The 12935-nt window shown below is 49.3% G+C and overlaps 1 protein-coding gene across 2 annotated transcripts in view; it reads left to right on the top strand.

Moving 5' to 3' along the window:
- The window catches only part of PLEKHM3 (pleckstrin homology domain containing M3), a 231817-nt gene that overhangs the window by 121510 nt on the left and 97372 nt on the right, over positions 1-12935 (top strand). The gene's annotated exons all lie outside the window — the stretch shown is intronic.

Raw genomic sequence — 12935 nt, forward strand, 5'->3', positions numbered from 1 at the left:
TGTTCGCCTAAGACTCCGGAACATCGGCACGAAGGGTGTTCCCCCTGTATTAGAACAGGTGCTGGAGGTTATAGACGTAAATCATATGTCTAAACAAAGGGGTATTTCTGTAACAACAGCACAGTGTAACCTTGTAGAATAATGTAACCTATGTGAAGTAGGAGAGCTTTTAAAGATACTATGAAAATATGAATTCCTAGTTGAGGCTAAATTTAGCGCTGTCCCTCCTGCAGAGTTCTCATCGCCCTTTTGCAGACCACACTCTTGCCTGTGTCTGATGACTCTGAATACACAGCCCGTAAGCATGACCAATGGAAGTCCGGTGACAATCTTATAAACAAAGCAGAACCCTCTGTTAATATTGCTGTCGGGGAACTAAAAGGCCCAGTGATTAATGATATTGGGACACTTCTGCCTTCACTATTGTTATTTTTCTGCTCTCAGCCTTATTAGGAGAACTCTGTGCTGCTTTAGATGTTGCCTATATTTATATTAAATAAATCCTAATATATATTCTGCACCGCCATTGGACTGCGTACATTTAATGCAGGAAAAGTGTCTGCAAAATGCGTCTATAGAGAACATAAACCATTATAATAAACACATTTATAATCGGGCAATATAGTGTTGATAGCTCTTCGAAAATGATGACGCATAATGTAATTCAAGAGCGACTAAACCTGACAATATCTATGAAAGACTGTATGACGGATCTGAGTAATATACATGAAATAACGAAATAGTCCCACTGAGGTTTTCGCTTTCACCCCTCTGTAATAGGCTTAGAGAGAGGTACCTCTTTAACAAGGCAGACAGGCAGTGACTGACACCTTTGTAGACTTGCTATACATATGTGCACTGAGGGTTTTATTACTCGGGGCAATTATCCCGCGGCAGCTTACTGGACTCAGGGCCTCATTCAGAGGCGGTAGGAGGATGCAAGGGGTCGCTCAGAAACTGGGCGGCCGCTTGCATCCTGACCGCCCGCCTCTGTTTCGGTCGTTAGGCTGTGGGTTTACACCCACAGCTCTAACGACCGCTAGGGTGATGGTCAGAAACCATCGCGACCATCGGGGCTTACGACGAGACCCTAGGGTAGGGTCTCACTTGTTGTAAGCCCCAGAGAGCTTCTGGCTCTGTCAGAGCCGGAAGCTCTCCACTGACATCACTAGTGATGTCAGTGGGACCTCCCCCAAACGGTAGGCGTTCCCATGGGAACGCCTCCGTTTGGGCTGCCAGCCCCCCGGCCCGCCTTCCAAGTGGGGCGAGCTGTCAACATCGACAGCTCGCCCCCTTTGGAAAGAGACCTGCTACGACCGGCGCTGTCGGTCGTAGCGGGTCTCACGTATGCGCACGAAGGAGCCGGCTCCCTCGTGCGCATGCGCACTTGACAAACATCGATGCGGCCGTGCGGTCATAGACCATACGGCCGCCCCTGAATGAAGGCCTCAGTCTCTGCCTTGTGACCTGTATCAGATTGTTAGAAAAATGTCCTGTAGATATAGAAAGAGCGATACCTGTCTTCAAAGGACTCTATATTATAACAGAGCTAGAACAAATTGTATTACCATGGTATACAGTCGGGAAACCGGTTGCCTTAATACCGACAGCCGGCTTCCCGGCTGCTTTATCCCAGCGTGGGATAAATGACCAGCGTCTATATCTAGACGCCTGTCATTTTCCCGATGTCGGGAGACCGGCGCCCGGCATCCCGATCGAAGGGGGGGTTAGGGTTAGGCACCCCCGGGGGGAGGTTAGGGTTAGGCACCCCTCCGGGGGACTTAGATTTAGGCAGCGGGGAAGGGGGGAGTTAGGGTTAGGCACTTGGGTGGGAGGTTAGGGTTAGGCACCCTTAAGGAGGGTTAGGGGGTTAGGTTAGTTTATACTTACCGTAGGGACGATCAGGATTTCCTGCCTGTCGGGCTTCTGCTGCCGGGCTCTGCTGACCTGTCGGGCTGCCGCTGCTGGGAATCAAACTCCCGGCCATGCGGCAGCCGGGATTCCATACCGATTCCATTACCATCATGGTTCATATGTTATCATTTACATTTTTAGTGACCCTTTAATACATTTGAATAAGGGGATACTTTTCCTGCTTAGTGTAGAAACACATATTTAGAAAGGGTTATAGTTAGGCTACATGAGAGGAGGGTTAGGGGCTACAGGAGGGGAGGGTTGGGGTTACCACTAAGGTGAGGATAAGGGTTTGGCTGCGGGAGGAGAGGGTTAGGGTTAAAATACAGGAGGTTAGGGTTAATCTATTGGGTGGAGTCCTAGAGTTAGGCTGTGGGAGGGGGAGGTTAGGGTTAGGCACTAGGGGGAGGGTTAGGCTGTGGGAGGGGGAGGTTAGGGTTAGACACTAAGGGGAGGATTAGGCTGTGGGGGGAGGTTAGGGTTAGACACTAGGGGGAGGGTTAGGCTGTGGGAGGGGAAAATTAGGGTTAGGCACAAGGGGGAGGGTTAGGCTGTGGGAGGGGGGGTTAGACACTAGGGGAGGGTTAGGCTGTGGGAGGGGTGTTAGGCACTAGGGGGAGGGATAGGCTGTGGGAGGGGAAAACTAGGGTTAGGCACTAGGGGGAGGGTTAGGCTGTGGGAGGGGAAAATTAGGGTTAGGCACTAGGGGTGGGTTAGGCACTAGGGGAGGGTTAGGCTGTGGGAGGGGAGGGTTAGGCACTAGGGGAGGGTTAGGCTGTGGAGGGGGAGGTTAGGGCTAGGCACTAGGGGAGGGTTAGGCTGTGGAGGGGGAGGTTAGGGCTAGGCACTAGGGGAGGGTTAGGCTGTGGGGGGGAGGTTAGGGTTAGGGAGGGTTAGGCTGTGGGAGGGGAAAATTAGGGTTAGGCACTAGCGGGGAGGGTTAGGCTGTGGGAGGGGGAAAATTAGGGTTAGGCACTAGGGGGTGGGTTAGGCACTAGAGGAGGGTTAGGCTGTGGGGGGGAGGGTTAGGCAGTGGGGGGGGAGGTTAGGGTTAGACACTAGGGGAGAGGGTTAGGCTGTGGGGGGGAGGGTTAGGGCTAGGCACTAGGGGGAGGGTTAGGCACTAGGGGGAGGGTTAGGCTAAGGGGGGGGAGGTTAGGGCTAGGCACTAGGGGGAGGGTTAGGCTGTGGGGGGGGAGGGTTAGGGCTAGGCACTAGGGGGAGGGTTAGGCACTAGGGGGGAGGGTTAGGCTAGTGTGGGGAGGTTAGGGCTAGGCACTAGGGGGAGGGTTAGGCACTAGGGGGAGGGTTAGGCACTAGCGGGAGGGTTAGGCTGTGGGAGGGAGGTTAGGGTAAGACACTAGCGGGAGGGTTAGGCTGTGGGGGGGGAGGTTAGGGTAAGACATTAGCGGGAGGGTTAGGCTGTGAGGTGGAGGTTAGGGGTAGGCACTAGGGGGAGGGTTAGGCTGTGGGAGGGGAGGTTAGGGCTAGGCACTAGGGGGAGGGTTAGGCTAGGGGGGGGAGGTTAGGGCTAGGCACTAGGGGGAGGGTTAGGCTGTGTGGGGGGAGGGTTAGGGCTAGGCACTAGGGGGAGGGTTAGGCACTAGGGGGAGGGTTAGGCTAGGGGGGGAGGTTAGGGCTAGGCACTAGGGGGAGGGTTAGGCACTAGGGGGAGGGTTAGGCACTAGCGGGAGGGTTAGGCTGTGGGAGGGAGGTTAGGGTAAGACACTAGCGGGAGGGTTAGGCTGTGGGGGGGGAGGTTAGGGTAAGACATTAGCGGGAGGGTTAGGCTGTGAGGTGGAGGTTAGGGGTAGGCACTAGGGGGAGGGTTAGGCTGTGGGAGGGGAGGTTAGGGCTAGGCACTAGGGGGAGGGTTAGGCTGTGGGAGGGGGAGGTTAGGGTTAGGCACTAGGGGGAGGGTTAGGCTGTGGGGGGGAGGTTAGGGTTAGACACTAGCGGGAGGGTTAGGCTGTGGGGGGGAGGTTAGGGTTAGACACTAGGGGGAGGGTTAGGCTGTGGGGGGAGGTTAGGGTTAGACACTAGGGGGAGGGTTAGGCTGTGGGGGGGAGGTTAGGCTGTGGGGGGGAGGTTAGGGTAAGATACTAGGGGGAGGGTTAGGCTGTGGGGGGAGGTTAGGGTTAGACACTAGGGGGAGGGTTAGGCTGTGGGGGGGAGGTTAGGGTTAGACACTAGGGGGAGGGTTAGGCTGTGGGGGGGGAGGTTAGGGTTAGACACTAGGGGGAGGGTTAGGCTGTGGGGGGGAGGTTAGGGTTAGACACTAGGGGGAGGGTTAGGCACTAGGGGAGGGTTAGGCTGTGGGGGGAGGTTAGGGTTAGACACTAGGGGGAGGGTTAGGCTATGGGGGGGAGTTTAGGGTTAGACACTAGGGGAGGGTTGGGGCTAGAATTAGAAATACTCACTGCTGGTAGTCCTCTTCATGTCACAGTCGTACCCGCTGTACCAGGTAAGTCACCAGGGATTTGGTCAGTGTCGACAAGCCAAACATGTACACATTACGACAATGTCAACATTAGGAATGTGGACATGATGAATGTTGACAAAATATACCACACCCATTGAAATAGTAAAGGTACAAAGGGCAGGTTTTACTAACGCTAAAATGAGATCAAATCCCCGAAGAGTGGTATTTTGTAAGGTTTGGCCGCATTTCCCATATGTACGAAGCTCTGGACAGCAAAACTTTGTGAAGCTTGTGCCAGATACAAAACGCTATCTATATATACGGCGCCTAATATTAGTCTATGGGCTTCCTTCCCTTACATTCCCTGGAGGGATCCAATAGGCTCGCTCCCAGGGTACCCCATGGCTCGCGCATGTGTAGAAAGGACTCCCGGGTCATAAACCCGGAATACCTCTGATCGCAAAGGACAGCTCTTATCGGAAGAGTGATTGTAATCGCAATTGTACGTGCATAACAGCGGGATGTATCGTTTCCATAATGCGATGCTTGGTACATATCCCGCCCAAAATCATTACTATGAAAGTTTGGAGAAAGTTCAATGTGTATTTTTATTTTTTAAACTATTTTGTCATCTAGATACAGGACAGTTATACGTACATTATGTTGTTTTTTTGTTTTTTTTAATGGGCTAAGCAGAAAGGTAGTCTGTATAAGAGGCACTGCATAGGGGGTATCACTACTGGGGGCCTGCATAAGGGCGACCGCTACTGGGGGGACTACTACTGGGGGCATTATATAAGGGGCACTGCATAGGGGGGACTACTACTGGGGGCACAGCAGGGGGCACCGCATAATGGGGACCACTACTGGGGGCACTGCGGAGGGGGGCAGTTATGGGACATAATTAAAATTGGAGGAGGGGGCAGTTATGAGTCATAATTGTGTGAGGAGGGGGAAGAGTTTAAATACCGCAGTATAGCTTAGTGGCCCTCGGCTTCATTGAATTTTTTCATGTGGCCCACACTGCCTTAAAGGTTTAAGAGCCCTGGGCTACAGTATAAGAAAGAGGGATTTACTTACAACAGTGAAATATGAGCCTGATTCAGAGTTGGGAATAGAGTAAAGCTGGCCACACATCTAAAGATTATCTGTCCAACCAGCCAACTAGTTGATTGGTTGGAGTGAAAATCTGGTAAGGAATACAATCAGCAATTTGCTCCCAAACGCTGGAAAATTGACAAAAACTATTGTTTGAACAAATAGTTTAGATCAAACATTTAACAAACTTGTCTGAACGTCCATTTTCATCTGTTTTCTGGCATTTAGGAGCAAATTGCTGATCATCAGTTACTCCCATACGTTACCAGATTTTCATTCCAACCAATCAACAAGTTGGCTGGTTGGATGTAAGTTGGTCTAGTGTGTGGCCAGCTTTACTCTATACCTGGACAAACCATGTTGCAATTTAAGGGGTGCAAATACATGCATTACTTTTGCATGCAGGGTAAATACTGGCTGCTTCTGTATGTAGCCCACAGATGCTGGACAGCTTTATTTTTACACTGCACTTTATATTACAGTTTGGATACGTCCGTCCCAAATCTAAATCTCTCTGCACATTTACAATATCTGCCCCCGCCTAGAGTGCAACATGGTGTTACCAAGATGAATAGTTACTGGCTCTATCTTACTCTATTTCCAAATCTGAATCAGGCCCAATGTGTGCACTGGGTGGATCTGCCTGTGCCCTCATTTGCCTCCGTTGTGGCTGTACATGAAGTTATTTTATAGGAACGCTACTGGCTGCAGGCACACCTGGTGCTCGCATTGCATTGCATTGGGCATTACAAGGCGTAGCATGATTATAATATGTTTCTACTGTATTTTAAATACTCTCCGAAAATAAATCTAAAGTTATACCTTATATGTATTGATAACACAGACTCAGTTTTGCATCCAGCATACAAAACACGGGCTGTGGTCTAGACAGAGTCACCCTGTTAAAAAAATAAATAAAAGCGCAGATTCCCATACAGCTGACAGCGATACAGATTAATGGGCCTCAATAAATCTGTGCCCTCGTCCGTCCGGGGTTTCATGGCAGCGGTCTGGCTTATAAGTGGTGATGGCTGTTTTGGCAGAGGTGTTATCTCCGCCTCGAATGATGCCATTAGCAGTTCCACAGTGTTGTAAACTTAGTAGCAACTATTTGAGGCATGTAATTCAACTGGGGCTGATTGAATTCCCAAAAAGCGTAAAAGCCTCAATGTCTTCAATAGTCTCCCCCCCCCTGACACATCCCAGATGGCCCGGGCGCCCTTAGGTAAAGTCCCAGGAATCTATATAATGGAACACTTATTTACAATATCCTCCGAGATAGATATATTGGGGGAAGCGTGCTGTAAACATTTTAAATCACTGGTTTCAACAAGTAAACTATAAGTTAGACAGTTTATTAAGCCCCGCAGACAAGCGTCCAAAACATGGCTCCTCCTGAGAGAATGCGCAGCGCTAGCGCTGCTGATTACCAAATGCAGGGCGCGTCCATTTTCTGTCTTACCTTAGATTGGACCCACAACCAGCAAGAGTTATATATACTAGCATACGGGTAACTCTGAACAGCGCAGCCACTCAGACACATATGTTTATTCATCTACTTTGTACTAGACCGAGGTTTCTCTGTCTGTGGTTTGGGAGTCCCCAAAACAGACCAAAAGGTTACTTCATTCTGTGAGGCTTAAACCGGAATAACAGTGTACAGTATTGGTAGATGATTAAATATACATCTATGCCGAGCAGGAACTAGAAATGTAGCGCTTGGAACTAGAAGTACATTTGATGTCTCACAAACCCCCCCGTTTATAACCAAATTAGGATAAGGTTTTTGGTTCCCCCCCCCCCCCCTTCAGCTTAGTGAGGGATTTGCGTTGATTCTGAGTCGTGGAGCAAAACAGGTGCAAAATGGTTTGTTCCGGGTGCAAAGTTTACTTTATATACTCAATAAATAAATAGATATACATAGATGATATATATCTCTCTCATTATATATACACACACAAGTTACATTGTGGCTGATCACACTACAAATGCGTGCACGCATATGCTACGCAATGGTGCACACTACGATTGCACCATGCATTCCTATGGAGGCGCATACACAGTGCGCTTATCCACTCGCCGGGACGTGTCTTGCGCTAGGCGTGGTGCGATTCGCTGGGCATATCTGTATACAGGTTGAGTCTCCCATATCCAAAATGCTTGGGACCAGGGGTATTTTGGATAACTTAATATTCCATATTTTGGAATATTTTTATATCGTAATGAAATATCTTGGGAATATTACCCCAATATACACACAGAATGCATTTATGTGTTATATACACCTTATACACACAGCCTGCTGGTAATTTTATACAATATTTTCAATAATTTTGTGGCTCAAGCAACGTTTGTGTACATACATGAAATTCATTTATATGTCATATACACCTTATACACACAGCCTGAAGGTCATTTTATACTATAATTTTTATAATTTGTGCCTTAGACAAAGTGTGTGTACATTGAACCATCAAAAATCAAAAGGTTTCATTATCTCAGTCATGACAAAATTATTCCGTATTTCGGAATATTTGGATATGGAAGACTCAACCTGTGTATATATATATATATATATATATATATATATATATATATATATATATATATATATATATATATAATACTGTGCAAAAGTTTTAGGCAGGTGAGGAAAAAATGCTGCAAAGTAAGAATGCTTTCAAAAATAGAAGTGTTAATAGTTTATTTATATCAATTAACAAAATGCAAAGTGAATGAACAGAAGACAAACATAAATCCAATCAATATTTGGTGTGACCTCCCTTTGCCTTCAAGACAGCATCAATTCTTCTGGGTACACTTGCACACAGTTTTTGAAGGAACTCGGCAGGGAGAACTTAGCACAGATTGTATGTGGATGTAGGCTTGCTCAAATCCTTCTGTCGCTCCATGTAATCCCAGACAGACCCGATGATGGTGAGATCAGGGCTCTGTGGGGGCCATATCATCACTTCCAGGACTCCTTGTTCTTCTTTACGCTGAAGATAGTTCTTAATGACATTGGCTGTATGTTTGGGGTCGTTGTCCTGCCGCTATATAAATTCGGAGCCAATCAGACGCCTCCCTGATGGTATTGCATGCTGGATATGTACCTGCCACGCGCATAAATCCATAATCTATCCCTAAGTGATGGAGAAGGCACCAATCAGCATCTGAGGAACATTCAATCAGCCAATCAGAAGCTGCTCCCTAGTGCTATTGTGTGTATGCACCTGCTCCTTATTACTTGCGGATCCGGTAATATAACTTTCCCTTTATACAGTACATCTTGTTGCTGATCTGCTGTACTTGCAATGATACACACGCGCCCTTACAGCAGTCAGAATACATGACAACGCCCCTACCTTCCACCATCTTGCGTTTCAAGGCGCAGGTTGGGTCACGAAAAGATCACTCCACTCTGCTTAGGCGCATTTGCGCCCGTCTAATTTGTGGGCATGTGCAGAGCAACTCCCCACGCAAGATACGCTACACAGACTGGCGCAGGTCACCCAGCATCGACCCCTGAGACTCCAGCCTTCTCTGTTCCCCCTTTTCATTCACTTCTTACAGTCTCTGTATGTAAATAATCACATTAGTAATTCCAGACCTGTGACAATAAACTGGACTTGGAAATAAAACACTGCTCAGGCAGAGTTTGTATAGAGAGCTCGGCTGAGGGCAAATCATTTCTTCTCACAATCAAATTATGCCCAGAGAAGTACAGCTAAATCTAATCATATGCACACAGATGTAGCATGGCTTTAAATTGTCTGCATGGTCTGTGTCCAAATGGTCGCCCCTGTAAGAGTCTGGCAAGCCTGGCTCAGCAATATATTCACTGTAATGTTTAGATATGGATCTTACAAAGACATTGATTAATGCCTGTGACAGGCTCTGCCTCTGCACTTATCTCTGCCAGAATGAGAGCAAGAGCCACAAGGAAATGATGGAACTTTGCCTGCGACTTAAAGGGATACTAGACTAATATTACATCCTGCAGAATAAAGCAGTTACTCCCAAGCCTACATGCAGAAGGTACTGTAGTTCTTCCCATTTTATGCCATATTTACTTTACATCCGTTATGTTACACAGTATTTATTACGTTATTTATATAGCGCACACATATTCCGCAGCGCTTTACAGAGAATATTTTGGCCATTCACATCAGTCCCTGCCCCAGTGGAGCTTACAATCTAAGGCCCTCATTCAGAGCCGTACGCTCTGAGCAGAGCGCACGCTCTGAATGAGGGCTGTCCTCCATAACTATGGAGCGTCCTCCTGGACGCTCGTATAGCTGTGGGTCACCACCCACAGCCTATACGAGCGTGCAGTTTGATGGCCGCGATGGTCTTGACCGCAAGGCCCGGAGTGATTTTGGCTCTATCAGAGCCAAAATCACTCCCACTGACATCACTAGTGATGTCAGTGGGGCCGGCTTCTGACGGTAGGCGTTAGGGAACGCCGTCAGGGAGGCACGCACCCCAAAGGGGGCGTGCTGTCAATCAACATCGACAGCACGCCCCCTTTGATCAGACACAACGAGCGAAGGAAAGTCCTTCGCTCTTCGCATGCGCATGACGGAGCTCCCTCAGTGCAGAACATCGACCCACTTGCGAGCGGACAGCCGCTCGCGAGTGGGTCTGAATCAGGCCCTATATTCCCTATCACATGCTGACACACATACACACTAGGGTTAATTTTGTTTTGGGAGCCAATTAACCTACCAGTATATTTTTGGAGTGTGGGAGGAACTGGAGTACTTGGAGGAAACTCACGCAAGCACAGGGAGAGTGTACAAACGCCACACAGTTAGGGCCGTGGTGGGAATCGAACCCATGACCTCAGTGCTGTGAGGCAGTAATGCTAACCATTACACCGTCTGTGCTGCCACAGTAGTGATGGCCATCGGTGGGGAGTCCATAGATGGGTACCATCGTCTTTGGTGAACTATCGATGGTTTGCAACCCACGGTGGCCACCCGCTGTGGGGGAGAACGGCGAGTAAAAAAACCAGGACGAGGCTTCGTGATGCAGGCTAAGCTCTGTCCCGTCCGTCCCGCTCCCACATGTTCATCGATGGCTAAGAACCATTGGCTCTTAGCCATCGATGGTAGAAATATTCAACATCGGTCATAAACCATGAATGATTTCGAATCCGCGATGGTCGATGGCCATCCCTATTATGCAGTGTGGAGGGTGATCTGTGCAAGGTTTTCGTGCTTATCAACGCGTTCTACAAAGGATTTATTGAAAGCATTGAGAGTACGAACAAGGAAGTAGGAAAGCAAGATGCACGTTTTTTCTCTAACCGCGCAATTCTGTTTTTCGTGTGTTTGTTAAATGCTGCATTGTCTTGTAGAGTATATAAGCGCATTAATCACATGAATTCAGATATTGAATTAAATACGAACTGCCTGATTCGGACATATCCCCCGGCCGCCTTCCCGTCTGACCGCGGCAGCCCCTCTTACTTAGGCTGATCACTCCGCACGCGCTTGCTGATTTCCGTCCATGTGCATACGCCTGGTTTGCGCAGTCGCCAATTTCCTGCATGGTCGGTTGTGCAGATATTTGTGCGGTTCCCATTTCCACCTGTGTCCGTCTCAGGATCGGGCCCTGTGCGCCAGTATTGGAAGCGTTACACTGTAAATTAATATATTTTAAGCCAATACACAATGTATGGTGGTGCGGGAACTGATGCTATATTGAGCCACGTTAGGTCAGGCCTCTACATTCAGAAAGTGAGGGTGGCTACATTGTCTCTGCGTGCCATGCTCACCTGGCATCTAGCGTGGCACCATGCCATTTCACTCCTCTCATCTGTAGGGTTCTCCCTTACTTTGCTCTGTGTTCCCAAGTACAACTTTGCTCTACCAGTCATAATATAACTAGCAGAAGTGATTGGCACCACCTGTGTGTAACAGAGGGGGTCATTCAGGACGCTTGCAAGCGGGTCGATGTTGCCCCACTGCGCATGCGCGAGACCCGGTTAGCGACAGGCTCTCCGTCGCCCCGGGTCTCGCACCAAAGGGGGCGTGCAGTCGATGTTGATTGACAGCATGCCCCCTTTGGTGGGCGTGCCGGGGGCGTGGCTGCCAGACGGAGGCGTTCCCATGGGAACGCCTACCGTCTGAAGCCGGCCCCACTGACATCACTAGTGATGTCAGTGGGAGTGATTTTGGCTCTGATAGAGCCAAAATCACTCCAGGGCTTGCGGCAGCGAGACCCTACCGCAGGGTCTCCGTCGCAAGCCCGATAGTCGCGATGGTCTTGACCATCGCGACCATCATCATGGACGCTCGCATAAGCTGTGGGTGGTCACCCACAGCTATGCGAGCGTCCAGGAGGATGCTCCATTTTCATGGAGGAGGGCCCTGATTCATAGCGAGCGCTCTGGTCAGAGCGTTCGGCTCTGAATCAGGCCCAGAGACCCCGCTGCCCATTGCAGGTCACACACTTAGCTGACAGGAGAACCCATATGGGCCTCCAGACTTTAGGTTGACAATGGCCAGAACCAGAAGGCCGTGGGAGGACAGTAGCTACATGCCCGCTGTCCGGGATCGGTCAGAATGTCGACATTAACATTTTGTCAACATACAGAAGTGTCAACTGACAAAATGTAGACAGATCATTTTAATGCTGAAGTTAGGGTTAGGCTAAAATAGTGAAAAAAATGTTATGTCGACATTTTCAGTGACGGCACACACAATGTCGACATAACTGAACATTTCAACATTCTGACTCACCATTCAAATCATGTCAACATTCTGGTGTCGACAGTCCGACTGTTGGCATTCTATAATGGGTGCAGGGGAACACAGGCCCCTGGGTCCATGGGGGCTCTGCACCGCACACCCTGCACCCATAGAATTACTTACCTCTCCGGATTCCCACTCGGCGCGGGGGTCCAGCGCTGTTTTAAAAACGACTGGAAAATGTCCGTGACAGCCATTTTCCCGTCGTTTGCGCATGCGCAGTACAGGGAACATGGCCACCGCGGCCATTTGCCTGGTGACCTGTGCATACACTATAGACTCTGGGCACACTTTAGTGCCCAGAGTATATAACTCCGGTGCTGGTCACGCACAGCTCAGTGCGCTGCTGGCCACCGGGCGGAGAGGAGGGGGCACGTGTCGTAGACTGCACACTGGCCCCCTCCTCTCTAGAAACGCCCCTGGGTGAGCCTGTCGATAGGATAAACCTGGTAAATTTTTGGATTGTCTCGTAGATTTGACAGGTCCTAAGTGGAACCAGGTGACTGGCTAAATCAGGGATGGGGAACCTCAGGCCCGGGGGCCATATAAGGCCCCCGGTATCATTTGGTCTGGCCCTCTGAGCTGTTTTCTGCTAGCCTCATCTGGCTATCAGGGTGTCTAGAATAGCACCCTGCAGCCAGAATCTATGCAGCAGTGCCACCAGGAGCGTCCTTAGGATGCATCAGACGGTCACACCGCTGCCCGTACAGCTCAGGGCATTACTGTAATCACTGACGATTGTG

This window comes from Taudactylus pleione, unplaced genomic scaffold, assembly GCF_031769625.1.
Source record: "Taudactylus pleione unplaced genomic scaffold, aTauple2 ptg001109l, whole genome shotgun sequence".
In the NCBI taxonomy this organism is placed as follows: domain Eukaryota; kingdom Metazoa; phylum Chordata; class Amphibia; order Anura; family Myobatrachidae; genus Taudactylus; species Taudactylus pleione.